We start from the raw sequence: 17,862 nt of genomic DNA, 5'->3' as shown, positions 1-17,862 counted from the left end.
CTGTTGTCTTCATCTCAACAGATGAGGCACCAGAAATGCTTGGTGGCACACCAGCTGCCTCAGCAGCTGCTTCCTCACTGTTGTCCTCCCATTCTTCCACACCCTCCATGGTATCAGGGCAAAAACAGGAGGGTGTGGGCATGCTCTCAGCTGTCACTGCATTGTCCCTGGCATCCAGCATGCTGTGATCCGTGCTGGCATCACTGGCAGCATCATCAGTGGTCTCTTCCTGTGCATGCTGAATTCTAATGTCCTGGCTTTGAGAATCACAAGAGGCAGGAAAGAAGCCTTCCACCCTCGATGTCGTGGTGCAGGTGTCTAGCATTCCCTGAGCAGTGTCAGTAGCACTGGCACTGGCATGTGCTGCTTGGGCTCTTAGCAGCCTGAGCATGCTCGTGTCTGGCCAAGAGACTTTCCAGCTTAACATCTGCTCCTTCCTCGCCTGATCCCGAATTCTCCAGATTGCTGGGTGTACTGGAGAGCATCCATAAGCCTCCCAGTTGACCTCTCTGGGATCTTGCGGTCTCAGTGCTGCTCCCAGAGCTTGTCTGGAGACTTCAGGCATGGCGGTACCATTTACGTCTCTTTTTCCCTGTTTGCACACTCTTGGGAAGAGCACCGCGTCATTGGCCTCCTCTGCAGAGTGTGCAGCCTTGGGAGAAACTAAGTTGCCTGCATCTTCAGGCACTAATGCAGACAGAGGCTCCTTGTCTCGCTCTTTGCCGCCTGCCTGCCCTTCTGGGCCCTTCTGAGCTGCTCTAAAAGATGGTGTAGCTGCAGCACGAGTGTCTCTGGTGCCCTCCTGAGCAACTCTCCAAGCTGCGTGGATCTTCCCAGCCTTGGTGGAGAGCACCTGGGCCGTTTTTCCTGGTGTTCTCAGGTTGCTGGTCGGTGCATGGCGCCCTGGTACTGCCAGCTGCCCTTCAACTCTTGGGCTTGCAGCGGCAGCACAGCTCAGGGACACCACGTAGTTTTGTCTGGGTCTGTCGTGCTGAGGCGTTAGAATGGTTGAGCAGACTTCCCGAGCTGGACCCCGGCTCTCCGCCCTTGCTGTCCCGTCCTGGACGTGAGGTCTCGGGGCAAGTACTGGGATTCTGCTGCCTCTAATGCCCACAGCATGCGCTCTGCCTCTTGAAGGTGTGGAAGAGGCTGCTGCTTGCAGAACAGGCAGCTTAGAGACTCTAGAAGATGCTGCTGCACGCCGGGGTGCAGCTGCCGGCAGCCCTGCCCGCCTTAAGCGAGGCAGCAAGGAGGATGATTGAGGCTGCCCGCTTCGCCCGCTGGCACCGCCGCAGGTCACCGACGGGGAAAACTCCCGCCCGCCCGCCTGCAAGAGAAGCCGAGGAGAAAGGCCGAGTGAGCGCGGTCCTTCCCGCTCACGCCGCACTCGGCACCGAGGACAGCGCTCAGCCCGCGGGCGGCCGCCGCCCCGCTCCCCGCAGCCGCGCCGGCACAGGGCGGTCCCCACGCGGCGCGGGAAGACGTCCGGCCCCGCCTCCCTCGGGCTACCTACCTGTGCGTCGCGGCGCCCGGAGGCCCGCGAGCTCTCCGGGCCGGGCAGCTGGGGCAGACGGACGCCGCGGAGGGACGAGGCCGGGCTCCGGCCGCCCGGCGGCGGCGTCCGTGGGGAGAAGGAGGCGCGGGACGGACGCGGCGAAGTCGCCGCCGGCCGAGCCCGAGCGCCTCCCTCCCCGGCCCGCACCCCGCGGCGGTCCGGCACGCGTGGCGGCCCCGCGTCGGGCCGGCGCTCGTCCTTCTTGTCCCGCTCCTCGCTCATCGTCGCGTCCTCGCGCAGATGCTCGGTCGCAGGCACTCGGGGGAACCTCCTCGCGGAGCCTCTCTCCCGAGAGTGAGCGGCACTCTCTGCGGGGGACTCCGGCCCCTCGAGGCGGCCCCGCGTCACAATGGCCTTCGGGCGCGACGCCGGCCCGCGTCACAAAGCTCCCGCGCCGGGTTCCCGTCTTCCCGCTTCCCTCGGCCATCTCCGCGGCCGCCCCCGGACCTTTGCCGGCGGCGTCGTGGCCGTCGCTGACGGGCTCGCCCTCCAAGCGGCTGGAAGCGGCCGCGTCCGGCGCGGGGCGGCCCCCTCTCTCGTCTCGTCGCCCAGCCCGGCCGAGTGCACCCGGCCCGAGCGGCCCGTCCGCACCTCGGTCTCGTCCTCGTGCTGCGGCTCTCTGGACCCCGCTTAGAGTTCAGATGTGCCGCGCTCTGTGGAGCGGCCCGCGCTGGAGTAGCTGGGCGTAGCCTGAAGGACTGAGGCTGCAGGCCGTGGAGAGCCGCTAGGGAGCGGTACGCGGGACACAGCTGAGCCCCGTCGCAGGGCTTGCGGTAACCGCAGGGCCGTCCGCAGGGGCTGGAGCAATTGCGGGGCCTGTCACGGTTTATTGTCACATCCAGAGATTTTCTCTTGCGCTCCAGGCTGCTGAATCACGTTGTTATCCATGGGCCAGGCCCCTGCATATTGCAGTGAATTGTGTCTCTCTAGGATTGCCAAAGTGATTGCATACCTTTTCCAGATGTTTTGTTCTTTGTGATTCTGCAGTTGTTCAGGGGTAATGTTACAAAACCCTGGAGGCTGTGCATTTTCACCAGTGATGAACAAGAGCCTGCATGCTGCACTTGTAAAAATCTGTGCCAGCGGAGGTGACCACTGTTTCACAGCTGCTGTGATGGTGTCATTGCTGAAACGCACCACCCAGCACCTCACTGTGCTCACATCCGCTGTTTGGTCTCTGTCTACACTCAGCAAATGTTGATGAATTTCAGTGGGTGCCATTTTGTCCTCGTCGAGGATTTCAGTGACACACCTTTGCTTCATTTGCGGTGTCACGCCAGTTGCCATTTTGTCAGACTGCTCCTCTGCAGCCATCTGTTGTGTGACAAATACAGCAGAATAGTGGTGAGAAGGTTCAACCTCTGTGTCCACATCACCAGCATCTGCCTCTGATGTTCTAGGACAACATAATAAAAATGGAAACTTTACTTTTGTAGCAGACCTCATTCTTTTGCAGATTTAGATCTGCTAATAATCCACAAAGAGAATCAAACGTTCACAAACATTTTGCCAGGAAAGTTCAGCTCCAGAGGTCAGTTTCCCATTTCATATTAGCAGACATAGCATTGGAAAGAAAGGGTACTCACAAGTGCTGGTTGACATTAAAGCATCGTTTCGTCCAAGCTCGGGGTTTGTGAATTCCTAAGAGTTAGAAGTCAGGCAAAAATAGCAGGAAACCTGCCTCCTCTATCGTCTTTGAAAGGTCTTGGAGAATGGCAGAGGAGTCTGAAGACCTGAGGATAGGCAGTGTTACTCTGGTCTTCAAAAAGGGCAAGAAGGTGGATCCAAAGACAGGGATCTTTAAGAGAGAGTCCAGCAGCAGAGGGTCACAAAGATGAGTAGGGGCCTCGAGCATCGCCCTTATCACCCTTAGGCTGGGAGACTCTGGACTTTTCAGCCTGGAGAAGACTCAGAGGTGATCTCATTCCTGTTTATAAATACCTGCAGTGGGGGAGACAAGTGGATGGGGCCAGGTTCTTTTTGGTGGTGTGCAGAGATAGAACAAGAGGCAGTGGGCACAAACTGGAATGCAGAAAGTTCCATACAAACGTGAGGAAGAACTTCTTTACTGTGAGGGTGACAGAGTACTACTGGAACAGGCTGCCCAGAGAATATCTCCTTCTCTGGAGATATTCAGGACCTGTCTGGATGCTTTCCTGTGCAACCTACTGTTTCTGTAGCAGCTGAGCAGGCTGCGAGAGGAAGGTGCCAGGAAAATAATCTGCTGTACTCAGCAGTCAGAGGGAGAGACTGATGCCTGGTATCATGCAATGATACGGAAAGACAGGCAGCCCTGTCTTTGGGCGATTTAAGAAATGGATAAGATCTCCTGAAAAACTGACCTTAGGCACACAGCAATGGAAAGAGTTGGAAGCACTTTTAATAACATGTTTCTGAGAGCACGAGAGCTCTCCAACCCCCAGAATAAGAAATCAGGCAGGGCTGGCAGGAAACCAGTATGGCTGAGCAAAGACCTGATGGGGTGGCTGAGAGAAAAGCAGGAAAAACAGAAGTCCAGGAGGAGGGAATGGGTAACCTGGTAGGAATATAGGGATGCCGTCAGGATGTGCCTGGATGGCATCAGGAAAGCCAAAGTACAGATGAATTAATCTTGGGAAGGGCTGTTGGAGCAGGTCCAGAGGAGGACCAAAAAGATTATCAGAGGGCTGAGGGCTGGAACCCCTCTCCTATTAAGCAAGGTTGAGGGAGTTGGGATTGTTTAGCTTGGAGATGAGAAGGCTCCAGGGAGACCTCACTGCCATCTCCAGTACTTGAAAGGAACTTACAAGCTGGAGGAGGAGGAACAACTTCTTATGCAGGAAGTGATAGGACAATCCAAGTCATTCTATGATTCTACGACACTGTAGAGAATGTCCTTTACTGGGGGAGTTGGACTAGATGATGAGATCCTTTAACCTGTACAATTCTGTGATTCTGTGATAATGTGCTGTGTGAGGATTTCTTCCAAGTGCTGGTTCGGCAAATGCACAGTTGAATAGAATGACCTTGTTTGACTTTCCTAAGAAAACTGGGATCGCTTTCTGTCTGCACAGACCACTGCTGCTACCGAGAAAACAAATTAAACACATACAAAAGATAACTCGCAAAACACTACAACATTACTACTGAATTCTGAGACATCTCCACTTCCCTCTGACCGTGGTTTTGGTGGTATTCTGATTTTAATCCCTCTCAACAACCAGTAGAGTTTCCCTGCTCTCTAATAATTGTATTTTCCCAAATGTGCCAAATTTCTTTACCAAGAAACAAAAAGGTGTTGTCACACTCAGGGTGGCACCATACAGAACCACTCACCCCGTAACCGCAAGTGAGAATCGCTTCATACAAGCACCCGAGTGCCAGGAAGAACGGTCCCCTCATCAATCTCCCCAGTTGCTAACCATGGACGCAGGAATCTTCAAGGCCACAGCCCACCTCCAGTTGCTGGTTCACTCACCCCTTTCTTCACAGGGGATCCCACACACACACCAGGCTTAGCTGGCTTCCCCTTCGCTAGCCTTGCACACCCACATTCTTTGCCCTTGATGGTTCCACTGACACAGGCATCCTCCACCCTGTGCTCTGACACCAGTAGCTGCACTCAGAGACCAAACATCACTTCACTGGCCACCTTTGGAGAGCGTGCTGCTGTGCAACAGCCTGAGTTTTCTGCATCTTGAGGAACCGATGCAGGCAATGGCTCAAGCTGTCCTGCAGGCCCAGGACCTGTGCCCAGAAGAGAAGCTAAATGAACTGTTTCTGTCTCATCAGACTGGGTAAGACATGCACTCTGCAGGTCACCAGATGACTGTCCTGCAGTTCCTGTCTCACCAATCTCTTCCAAACCATGCTGTTCATGTGTGTTTGGCATGCATGAGATGTTCCAGCTGGACATCTGCTCCTTCCTTGCTTCATCCCGAATCTTATGAATTGCTGGGAAAATTGGAGAATATCCATAGGTCTCCCCATAGATCTCTCTGGCATCTTGCAGTTTTGGTGTTTCTCCCAGAGCTTGTTTGGACAATTCCAGCATGGCCATAGCTGTTTCTTCTTCTCCTCCCTCACATGCTGACAGGAGGAGTGGTGCTGCATTGGCCTCCTCTGGACAGTGGGCAGTCTCAAAAGCATCTGAGTTTTCTGCATCTTCAGGAACTGATGCAGGCAATGGCTCAAACTGTCCTGCAGGCCCAGGACCTGGGCCCAGAAGAGAAGCTGAACACACTGCTTCTGTCTCACCAGATGGGGCAAGACATGCACTCTGCAGGTCACCAGATGACTGTCCTGCAGTCTCTGTCTCAGCAAACTCTTCTAAATCACGCTGTTCATCCTGCACTCCAGCATCCCAAGATAAGAACTCTCCTGGTGCAGGAAAGGGGCCCTCCACCCTCGATGTTGTGGTGCAGGTATCCAGCACACCCTGAGCAGTGTCAGTAGCAATGGCACTGTTACGTGCTGCTTGGGGTCTTAGCAGCCTGAGCATTCTCACGTCTGGCCAGGAGATGTTCCAGCTGGACAACATCTGCTCCCTCCTCACCTCATCCCAAATTCTATGAATTGCTGGAAAAATTGGAGAACATTCATAGGCCTCCCAGTTTATCCCTCTGGGATATTGCAGTCTCAGTGCTGCTCCCAGAGGTTTTCTGGAGATCTCAGGCATAGCGATAGCAGTCATTTCTCTTTCTTCCCCCTTGCACACTCTTGGGAAGAATGGTGCATCATCAGACTTCTCTAGAAAGTGTGCAGCCTTGGGAGAATCTAAGTTGCCTGCATCTTCAAGCAGAGTCTCCTTGTCTCGCTCTTTGCCGCCTGCCTGCCCTCCTGGGCCCTTCTGAGCTGCTCTGGACAGTGGTGTAGTGGCAGAACGAGTGTCTCTGGTGCCCTCCTGAGCATCTCTCCTGAGCAGCTTTTCTGAGCATCTCTCCAAGCGGATTTTCCCAGCCTTGGTGGAGAGCACCTGGGCCGTTCTTGCTGGTGTTCTCAGGCTGCTGGTGGGTGCATGGCGCCCTGGTGCTGCCAGCTGCACTCCGACTCTTGGGCTTGCAGCGGCAGCAGCACAGCTCAGGGACACCATGTAGTTTTGACTGGGTCTGTCGTGCCGAGGCACAAGAATGGTTGAGCAGACTTCCCGAGCTGGACCCTGGCTCTCAGCCCTTGCTGTCCTGTCCTGGACATGCAAGGTTCCCGGAGGTCTCGGGGCAAGAACTGGGAGTCTGCAGCCTGTAGTGCCCATGGCACGTGCTCTGCCTCCTGCAGAAGGTGTGGAAGAGGCTGCTGCTGGCAGAGCAGGTAGCTTACAGGCCCTAGAAGCTACTGTTGAACGCCAGGGTGCAGGTGCCGGCCGCCCTGCCTGCCTTAAGCAAGGCAGCAAGGGTGGATGAGGCTGCCTCCCGCCCGCCTGCAAGAGAAGCCGAGGAGAATGGCTGGGTGAGGGACAAAGCCCCGTCGCCGGGCTCCCCTCAGCTCCCTCAGCCTGTCTTTGTAGGGAGGTGCAGCCCCCTGATCAAATTTGTGGTTCTCCTCTGAACCCTCTCCAACAGCTCCCTGTCTTTCTTGTACCAGGGGCTCCAGTCCTGGACACAGTACTCCAGATGGGCCTCACAGGTGCAGAGTAGAGAAGGAAAATCACCTCCCTGTCCCTGCTGGCCACCCGTCTTCTGATGGAGCCCAGGATATCATTTGCTTTCCGAGCTGCAAGAGCACACTGCCGGCTCATATTAAGCTTTTCATCCATCAGGCCGCCAAGGTGCTTCTCTGCAGGGCTGCTCTCAAGGACTGCTCCTTCCAGTCTCTATAAATGCCTGGGATTCCTCTGGCCTAAGTGCAAAAATTTCACTTTGCCATGTTGAACCTCATCAGGTTCACCTGGGCCCACCTTTCAAGTCTGGGCGACATCACTTGTTACCCGCCTCCACCTGGACATTAATCCATTAATCACCACCCTCTGTCTGCGGCCATTCAACCAATTTCTTATCCATCGGGTGGTCCACCCATCAAATCCACATCCCTCCAATTCTGAGATAAGGATGGAGATAAGCCTTCCTCTCCTTCTTAAAAATGGGAGCAATGTTTCCCTTTTTCCAGTCACCGGAGCAGTTTACCGGACTTGTATGCATTCAGCTGCATCAGGAAGTCTCAGACATGTTCCACTGTTACAGTGGGATGGAACCTGCTCCCCACACCCTCACTTAGAGATTGCAGGGCCTGTCACATTATTGTCAGATCCAGAAACTTTCTCTTGCACTTGCATTGTTATCCATGGGCCAGACCCCTGCACATTGCAGTGATTTGTGTCTCTCAAGAAGTTCCAAAGTTGCGTGAGCACACAGATCAGACAGCACTCAGCCAGGATGGTATAATGATAATATTTAATCAGAATTCTGTGTTGACAGGATGGAATCAGAATTCTGCACTGACAAGATGGAACCAGAATCCTATGTTGACAGGATGGAACCAGAATTCTACATTGACAGGTTGAAATCAGATGTCTCCGGGGAGCTGCGTGGTGTTTGCAGCCTCGTGCCTCTCCTCTCGTTGTCCCCTGACGCAGCTGCAGGTGCAAATCCTGCGCAGAGCCCGGAGCACAGTCCTGATGACAGCTGGCATCCGGTGGCGAGCTGCTGTTGTCTTCATCTCAACAGATGAGGCACCAGAAATGCTTGGTGGCACACCAGCTGCCTCAGCAGCTGCTTCCTCACTGTTGTCCTCCCATTCTTCCACACCCTCCATGGTATCAGGGCAAAAACAGGAGGGTGTGGGCATGCTCTCAGCTGTCACTGCATTGTCCCTGGCATCCAGCATGCTGTGATCCGTGCTGGCATCACTGGCAGCATCATCAGTGGTCTCTTCCTGTGCATGCTGAATTCTAATGTCCTGGCTTTGAGAATCACAAGAGGCAGGAAAGAAGCCTTCCACCCTCGATGTCGTGGTGCAGGTGTCTAGCATTCCCTGAGCAGTGTCAGTAGCACTGGCACTGGCATGTGCTGCTTGGGCTCTTAGCAGCCTGAGCATGCTCGTGTCTGGCCAAGAGACTTTCCAGCTTAACATCTGCTCCTTCCTCGCCTGATCCCGAATTCTCCAGATTGCTGGGTGTACTGGAGAGCATCCATAAGCCTCCCAGTTGACCTCTCTGGGATCTTGCGGTCTCAGTGCTGCTCCCAGAGCTTGTCTGGAGACTTCAGGCATGGCGGTACCATTTACGTCTCTTTTTCCCTGTTTGCACACTCTTGGGAAGAGCACCGCGTCATTGGCCTCCTCTGCAGAGTGTGCAGCCTTGGGAGAAACTAAGTTGCCTGCATCTTCAGGCACTAATGCAGACAGAGGCTCCTTGTCTCGCTCTTTGCCGCCTGCCTGCCCTTCTGGGCCCTTCTGAGCTGCTCTAAAAGATGGTGTAGCTGCAGCACGAGTGTCTCTGGTGCCCTCCTGAGGAACTCTCCAAGCTGCGTGGATCTTCCCAGCCTTGGTGGAGAGCACCTGGGCTGTTTTTCCTGGTGTTCTCAGGTTGCTGGTCGGTGCATGGCGCCCTGGTACTGCCAGCTGCCCTTCAACTCTTGGGCTTGCAGCGGCAGCACAGCTCAGGGACACCACGTAGTTTTGTCTGGGTCTGTCGTGCTGAGGCGTTAGAATGGTTGAGCAGACTTCCCGAGCTGGACCCCGGCTCTCCGCCCTTGCTGTGCCGTCCTGGACGTGAGGTCTCGGGGCAAGTACTGGGATTCTGCTGCCTCTAATGCCCACAGCATGCGCTCTGCCTCTTGAAGGTGTGGAAGAGGCTGCTGCTTGCAGAACAGGCAGCTTAGAGACTCTAGAAGATGCTGCTGCACGCCGGGGTGCAGCTGCCGGCAGCCCTGCCCGCCTTAAGCGAGGCAGCAAGGATGATTGAGGCTGCCCGCTTCGCCCGCTGGCACCGCCGCAGGTCACCGACGGGGAAAACTCCCGCCCGCCCGCCTGCAAGAGAAGCCGAGGAGAAAGGCCGAGTGAGCGCGGTCCTTCCCGCTCACGCCGCACTCGGCACCGAGGACAGCGCTCAGCCCGCGGGCGGCCGCCGCCCCGCTCCCCGCAGCCGCGCCGGCACAGGGCGGTCCCCACGCGGCGCGGGAAGACGTCCGGCCCCGCCTCCCTCGGGCTACCTACCTGTGCGTCGCGGCGCCCGGAGGCCCGCGAGCTCTCCGGGCCGGGCAGCTGGGGCAGACGGACGCCGCGGAGGGACGAGGCCGGGCTCCGGCCGCCCGGCGGCGGCGTCCGTGGGGAGAAGGAGGCGCGGGACGGACGCGGCGAAGTCGCCGCCGGCCGAGCCCGAGCGCCTCCCTCCCCGGCCCGCACCCCGCGGCGGTCCGGCACGCGTGGCGGGCCCCGCGTCGGGCCGGCGCTCGTCCTTCTTGTCCCGCTCCTCGCTCATCGTCGCGTCCTCGCGCAGATGCTCGGTCGCAGGCACTCGGGGGAACCTCCTCGCGGAGCCTCTCTCCCGAGAGTGAGCGGCACTCTCTGCGGGGGACTCCGGCCCCTCGAGGCGGCCCCGCGTCACAATGGCCTTCGGGCGCGACGCCGGCCCGCGTCACAAAGCCCCCGCGCCGGGTTCCCGTCTTCCCGCTTCCCTCGGCCATCTCCGCGGCCGCCCCCGCACCTTTGCCGGCGGCGTCGTGGCCGTCGCTGACGGGCTCGCCCTCCAAGCGGCTGGAAGCGGCCGCGTCCGGCGCGGGGCGGCCCCCTCTCTCGTCTCGTCGCCCAGCCCGGCCGAGTGCACCCGGCCCGAGCGGCCCGTCCGCACCTCGGTCTCGTCCTCGTGCTGCGGCTCTCTGGACCCCGCTTAGAGTTCAGATGTGCCGCGCTCTGTGGAGCGGCCCGCGCTGGAGTAGCTGGGCGTAGCCTGAAGGACTGAGGCTGCAGGCCGTGGAGAGCCGCTAGGGAGCGGTACGCGGGACACAGCTGAGCCCCGTCGCAGGGCTTGCGGTAACCGCAGGGCCGTCCGCAGGGGCTGGAGCAATTGCGGGGCCTGTCACGGTTTATTGTCACATCCAGAGATTTTCTCTTGCGCTCCAGGCTGCTGAATCACGTTGTTATCCATGGGCCAGGCCCCTGCATATTGCAGTGATTTGTGTCTCTCTAGGATTGCCAAAGTGATTGCATACCTTTTCCAGATGTTTTGTTCTTTGTGATTCTGCAGTTGTTCAGGGGTAATGTTACAAAACCCTGGAGGCTGTGCATTTTCACCAGTGATGAACAAGAGCCTGCATGCTGCACTTGTAAAAATCTGTGCCAGCGGAGGTGACCACTGTTTCACAGCTGCTGTGATGGTGTCATTGCTGAAACGCACCACCCAGCACCTCACTGTGCTCACATCCGCTGTTTGGTCTCTGTCTACACTCAGCAAATGTTGATGAATTTCAGTGGGTGCCATTTTGTCCTCGTCGAGGATTTCAGTGACACACCTTTGCTTCATTTGCGGTGTCACGCCAGTTGCCATTTTGTCAGACTGCTCCTCTGCAGCCATCTGTTGTGTGACAAATACAGCAGAATAGTGGTGAGAAGGTTCAACCTCTGTGTCCACATCACCAGCATCTGCCTCTGATGTTCTAGGACAACATAATAAAAATGGAAACTTTACTTTTGTAGCAGACCTCATTCTTTTGCAGATTTAGATCTGCTAATAATCCACAAAGAGAATCAAACGTTCACAAACATTTTGCCAGGAAAGTTCAGCTCCAGAGGTCAGTTTCCCATTTCATATTAGCAGACATAGCATTGGAAAGAAAGGGTACTCACAAGTGCTGGTTGACATTAAAGCATCGTTTCGTCCAAGCTCGGGGTTTGTGAATTCCTAAGAGTTAGAAGTCAGGCAAAAATAGCAGGAAACCTGCCTCCTCTATCGTCTTTGAAAGGTCTTGGAGAATGGCAGAGGAGTCTGAAGACCTGAGGATAGGCAGTGTTACTCTGGTCTTCAAAAAGGGCAAGAAGGTGGATCCAAAGACAGGGATCTTTAAGAGAGAATCCAGCAGCAGAGGGTCACAAAGATGAGTAGGGGCCTCGAGCATCGCCCTTATCACCCTTAGGCTGGGAGACTCTGGACTTTTCAGCCTGGAGAAGACTCAGAGGTGATCTCATTCCTGTTTATAAATACCTGCAGTGGGGGAGACAAGTGGATGGGGCCAGGTTCTTTTTGGTGGTGTGCAGAGATAGAACAAGAGGCAGTGGGCACAAACTGGAATGCAGAAAGTTCCATACAAACGTGAGGAAGAACTTCTTTACTGTGAGGGTGACAGAGTACTACTGGAACAGGCTGCCCAGAGAATATCTCCTTCTCTGGAGATATTCAGGACCTGTCTGGATGCTTTCCTGTGCAACCTACTGTTTCTGTAGCAGCTGAGCAGGCTGCGAGAGGAAGGTGCCAGGAAAATAATCTGCTGTACTCAGCAGTCAGAGGGAGAGACTGATGCCTGGTATCATGCAATGATACGGAAAGACAGGCAGCCCTGTCTTTGGGCGATTTAAGAAATGGATAAGATCTCCTGAAAAACTGACCTTAGGCACACAGCAATGGAAAGAGTTGGAAGCACTTTTAATAACATGTTTCTGAGAGCACGAGAGCTCTCCAACCCCCAGAATAAGAAATCAGGCAGGGCTGGCAGGAAACCAGTATGGCTGAGCAAAGACCTGATGGGGTGGCTGAGAGAAAAGCAGGAAAAACAGAAGTCCAGGAGGAGGGAATGGGTAACCTGGTAGGAATATAGGGATGCCGTCAGGATGTGCCTGGATGGCATCAGGAAAGCCAAAGTACAGATGAATTAATCTTGGGAAGGGCTGTTGGAGCAGGTCCAGAGGAGGACCAAAAAGATTATCAGAGGGCTGAGGGCTGGAACCCCTCTCCTATTAAGCAAGGTTGAGGGAGTTGGGATTGTTTAGCTTGGAGATGAGAAGGCTCCAGGGAGACCTCACTGCCATCTCCAATACTTGAAAGGAACTTACAAGCTGGAGGAGGAGGAACAACTTCTTATGCAGGAAGTGATAGGACAATCCAAGTCATTCTATGATTCTACGACACTGTAGAGAATGTCCTTTACTGGGGGAGTTGGACTAGATGATGAGATCCTTTAACCTGTACAATTCTGTGATTCTGTGATAATGTGCTGTGTGAGGATTTCTTCCAAGTGCTGGTTCGGCAAATGCACAGTTGAATAGAATGACCTTGTTTGACTTTCCTAAGAAAACTGGGATCGCTTTCTGTCTGCACAGACCACTGCTGCTACCGAGAAAACAAATTAAACACATACAAAAGATAACTCGCAAAACACTACAACATTACTACTGAATTCTGAGACATCTCCACTTCCCTCTGACCGTGGTTTTGGTGGTATTCTGATTTTAATCCCTCTCAACAACCAGTAGAGTTTCCCTGCTCTCTAATAATTGTATTTTCCCAAATGTGCCAAATTTCTTTACCAAGAAACAAAAAGGTGTTGTCACACTCAGGGTGGCACCATACAGAACCACTCACCCCGTAACCGCAAGTGAGAATCGCTTCATACAAGCACCCGAGTGCCAGGAAGAACGGTCCCCTCATCAATCTCCCCAGTTGCTAACCATGGACGCAGGAATCTTCAAGGCCACAGCCCACCTCCAGTTGCTGGTTCACTCACCCCTTTCTTCACAGGGGATCCCACACACACACCAGGCTTAGCTGGCTTCCCCTTCGCTAGCCTTGCACACCCACATTCTTTGCCCTTGATGGTTCCACTGACACAGGCATCCTCCACCCTGTGCTCTGACACCAGTAGCTGCACTCAGAGACCAAACATCACTTCACTGGCCACCTTTGGAGAGCGTGCTGCTGTGCAACAGCCTGAGTTTTCTGCATCTTGAGGAACCGATGCAGGCAATGGCTCAAGCTGTCCTGCAGGCCCAGGACCTGTGCCCAGAAGAGAAGCTAAATGAACTGTTTCTGTCTCATCAGACTGGGTAAGACATGCACTCTGCAGGTCACCAGATGACTGTCCTGCAGTTCCTGTCTCACCAATCTCTTCCAAACCATGCTGTTCATGTGTGTTTGGCATGCATGAGATGTTCCAGCTGGACATCTGCTCCTTCCTTGCTTCATCCCGAATCTTATGAATTGCTGGGAAAATTGGAGAATATCCATAGGTCTCCCCATAGATCTCTCTGGCATCTTGCAGTTTTGGTGTTTCTCCCAGAGCTTGTTTGGACAATTCCAGCATGGCCATAGCTGTTTCTTCTTCTCCTCCCTCACATGCTGACAGGAGGAGTGGTGCTGCATTGGCCTCCTCTGGACAGTGGGCAGTCTCAAAAGCATCTGAGTTTTCTGCATCTTCAGGAACTGATGCAGGCAATGGCTCAAACTGTCCTGCAGGCCCAGGACCTGGGCCCAGAAGAGAAGCTGAACACACTGCTTCTGTCTCACCAGATGGGGCAAGACATGCACTCTGCAGGTCACCAGATGACTGTCCTGCAGTCTCTGTCTCAGCAAACTCTTCTAAATCACGCTGTTCATCCTGCACTCCAGCATCCCAAGATAAGAACTCTCCTGGTGCAGGAAAGGGGCCCTCCACCCTCGATGTTGTGGTGCAGGTATCCAGCACACCCTGAGCAGTGTCAGTAGCAATGGCACTGTTACGTGCTGCTTGGGGTCTTAGCAGCCTGAGCATTCTCACGTCTGGCCAGGAGATGTTCCAGCTGGACAACATCTGCTCCCTCCTCACCTCATCCCAAATTCTATGAATTGCTGGAAAAATTGGAGAACATTCATAGGCCTCCCAGTTATCCCTCTGGGATATTGCAGTCTCAGTGCTGCTCCCAGAGGTTTTCTGGAGATCTCAGGCATAGCGATAGCAGTCATTTCTCTTTCTTCCCCCTTGCACACTCTTGGGAAGAATGGTGCATCATCAGACTTCTCTAGAAAGTGTGCAGCCTTGGGAGAATCTAAGTTGCCTGCATCTTCAAGCAGAGTCTCCTTGTCTCGCTCTTTGCCGCCTGCCTGCCCTCCTGGGCCCTTCTGAGCTGCTCTGGACAGTGGTGTAGTGGCAGAACGAGTGTCTCTGGTGCCCTCCTGAGCATCTCTCCTGAGCAGCTTTTCTGAGCATCTCTCCAAGCGGATTTTCCCAGCCTTGGTGGAGAGCACCTGGGCCGTTCTTGCTGGTGTTCTCAGGCTGCTGGTGGGTGCATGGCGCCCTGGTGCTGCCAGCTGCACTCCGACTCTTGGGCTTGCAGCGGCAGCAGCAGCACAGCTCAGGGGACACCATGTAGTTTTGACTGGGTCTGTCGTGCCGAGGCACAAGAATGGTTGAGCAGACTTCCCGAGCTGGACCCCTGGCTCTCAGCCCTTGCTGTCCTGTCCTGGACATGCAAGGTTCCCGGAGGTCTCGGGGCAAGAACTGGGAGTCTGCAGCCTGTAGTGCCCATGGCACGTGCTCTGCCTCCTGCAGAAGGTGTGGAAGAGGCTGCTGCTGGCAGAGCAGGTAGCTTACAGGCCCTAGAAGCTACTGTTGAACGCCAGGGTGCAGGTGCCGGCCGCCCTGCCTGCCTTAAGCAAGGCAGCAAGGGTGGATGAGGCTGCCTCCCGCCCGCCTGCAAGAGAAGCCGAGGAGAATGGGTGAGGGACAAAGCCCCGTCGCCGGGCTCCCCTCAGCTCCCTCAGCCTGTCTTTGTAGGGAGGTGCAGCCCCCTGATCAAATTTGTGGTTCTCCTCTGAACCCTCTCCAACAGCTCCCTGTCTTTCTTGTACCAGGGGCTCCAGTCCTGGACACAGTACTCCAGATGGGCCTCACAGGTGCAGAGTAGAGAAGGAAAATTACCTCCCTGTCCCTGCTGGCCACCCGTCTTCTGATGGAGCCCAGGATATCATTTGCTTTCCGAGCTGCAAGAGCACACTGCCGGCTCATATTAAGCTTTTCATCCATCAGGCCGCCAAGGTGCTTCTCTGCAGGGCTGCTCTCAAGGACTGCTCCTTCCAGTCTCTATAAATGCCTGGGATTCCTCTGGCCTAAGTGCAAAAATTTCACTTTGCCATGTTGAACCTCATCAGGTTCACCTGGGCCCACCTTTCAAGTCTGGGCGACATCACTTGTTACCCGCCTCCACCTGGACATTAATCCATTAATCACCACCCTCTGTCTGCGGCCATTCAACCAATTTCTTATCCATCGGGTGGTCCACCCATCAAATCCACATCCCTCCAATTCTGAGATAAGGATGGAGATAAGCCTTCCTCTCCTTCTTAAAAATGGGAGCAATGTTTCCCTTTTTCCAGTCACCGGAGCAGTTTACCGGACTTGTATGCATTCAGCTGCATCAGGAAGTCTCAGACATGTTCCACTGTTACAGTGGGATGGAACCTGCTCCCCACACCCTCACTTAGAGATTGCAGGGCCTGTCACATTATTGTCAGATCCAGAAACTTTCTCTTGCACTTGCATTGTTATCCATGGGCCAGACCCCTGCACATTGCAGTGATTTGTGTCTCTCAAGAAGTTCCAAAGTTGCGTGAGCACACAGATCAGACAGCACTCAGCCAGGATGGTATAATGATAATATTTAATCAGAATTCTGTGTTGACAGGATGGAATCAGAATTCTGCACTGACAAGATGGAACCAGAATCCTATGTTGACAGGATGGAACCAGAATTCTACATTGACAGGTTGAAATCAGATGTCTCCGGGGAGCTGCGTGGTGTTTGCAGCCTCGTGCCTCTCCTCTCGTTGTCCCCTGACGCAGCTGCAGGTGCAAATCCTGCGCAGAGCCCGGAGCACAGTCCTGATGACAGCTGGCATCCGGTGGCGAGCTGCTGTTGTCTTCATCTCAACAGATGAGGCACCAGAAATGCTTGGTGGCACACCAGCTGCCTCAGCAGCTGCTTCCTCACTGTTGTCCTCCCATTCTTCCACACCCTCCATGGTATCAGGGCAAAAACAGGAGGGTGTGGGCATGCTCTCAGCTGTCACTGCATTGTCCCTGGCATCCAGCATGCTGTGATCCGTGCTGGCATCACTGGCAGCATCATCAGTGGTCTCTTCCTGTGCATGCTGAATTCTAATGTCCTGGCTTTGAGAATCACAAGAGGCAGGAAAGAAGCCTTCCACCCTCGATGTCGTGGTGCAGGTGTCTAGCATTCCCTGAGCAGTGTCAGTAGCACTGGCACTGGCATGTGCTGCTTGGGCTCTTAGCAGCCTGAGCATGCTCGTGTCTGGCCAAGAGACTTTCCAGCTTAACATCTGCTCCTTCCTCGCCTGATCCCGAATTCTCCAGATTGCTGGGTGTACTGGAGAGCATCCATAAGCCTCCCAGTTGACCTCTCTGGGATCTTGCGGTCTCAGTGCTGCTCCCAGAGCTTGTCTGGAGACTTCAGGCATGGCGGTACCATTTACGTCTCTTTTTCCCTGTTTGCACACTCTTGGGAAGAGCACCGCGTCATTGGCCTCCTCTGCAGAGTGTGCAGCCTTGGGAGAAACTAAGTTGCCTGCATCTTCAGGCACTAATGCAGACAGAGGCTCCTTGTCTCGCTCTTTGCCGCCTGCCTGCCCTTCTGGGCCCTTCTGAGCTGCTCTAAAAGATGGTGTAGCTGCAGCACGAGTGTCTCTGGTGCCCTCCTGAGCAACTCTCCAAGCTGCGTGGATCTTCCCAGCCTTGGTGGAGAGCACCTGGGCCGTTTTTCCTGGTGTTCTCAGGTTGCTGGTCGGTGCATGGCGCCCTGGTACTGCCAGCTGCCCTTCAACTCTTGGGCTTGCAGCGGCAGCACAGCTCAGGGACACCACGTAGTTTTGTCTGGGTCTGTCGTGCTGAGGCGTTAGAATGGTTGAGCAGACTTCCCGAGCTGGACCCCGGCTCTCCGCCCTTGCTGTCCCGTCCTGGACGTGAGGTCTCGGGGCAAGTACTGGGATTCTGCTGCCTCTAATGCCCACAGCATGCGCTCTGCCTCTTGAAGGTGTGGAAGAGGCTGCTGCTTGCAGAACAGGCAGCTTAGAGACTCTAGAAGATGCTGCTGCACGCCGGGGTGCAGCTGCCGGCAGCCCTGCCCGCCTTAAGCGAGGCAGCAAGGAGGATGATTGAGGCTGCCCGCTTCGCCCGCTGGCACCGCCGCAGGTCACCGACGGGGAAAACTCCCGCCCGCCCGCCTGCAAGAGAAGCCGAGGAGAAAGGCCGAGTGAGCGCGGTCCTTCCCGCTCACGCCGCACTCGGCACCGAGGACAGCGCTCAGCCCGCGGGCGGCCGCCGCCCCGCTCCCCGCAGCCGCGCCGGCACAGGGCGGTCCCCACGCGGCGCGGGAAGACGTCCGGCCCCGCCTCCCTCGGGCTACCTACCTGTGCG

General features: G+C 55.3%; 1 long non-coding RNA gene across 7 annotated transcripts in view; it reads left to right on the top strand.

Moving 5' to 3' along the window:
- The window catches only part of LOC125694124 (uncharacterized), a 112,747-nt gene that overhangs the window by 66,462 nt on the left and 28,423 nt on the right, over positions 1-17,862 (top strand). The window contains exon 3 of one of the 7 annotated variants that reach the window (XR_007377406.1): positions 16,115-16,217. The exons of 5 other annotated variants lie outside the window; for them this stretch is intronic. This is a non-coding gene — a long non-coding RNA (uncharacterized LOC125694124). Of the gene's footprint in view, positions 1-7,944; positions 8,048-16,114; positions 16,218-17,862 lie in introns of those variants that run through there. One more of the 7 variants, XR_007377407.1, reaches the window with a different exon arrangement.

This window comes from Lagopus muta, chromosome 5 (genome assembly GCF_023343835.1).
Source record: "Lagopus muta isolate bLagMut1 chromosome 5, bLagMut1 primary, whole genome shotgun sequence".
Taxonomy (NCBI): domain Eukaryota; kingdom Metazoa; phylum Chordata; class Aves; order Galliformes; family Phasianidae; genus Lagopus; species Lagopus muta.
The sequence above is the reverse complement of the archived record's forward strand: the minus strand, read 5'-3'. Positions and strand labels throughout refer to the sequence as shown.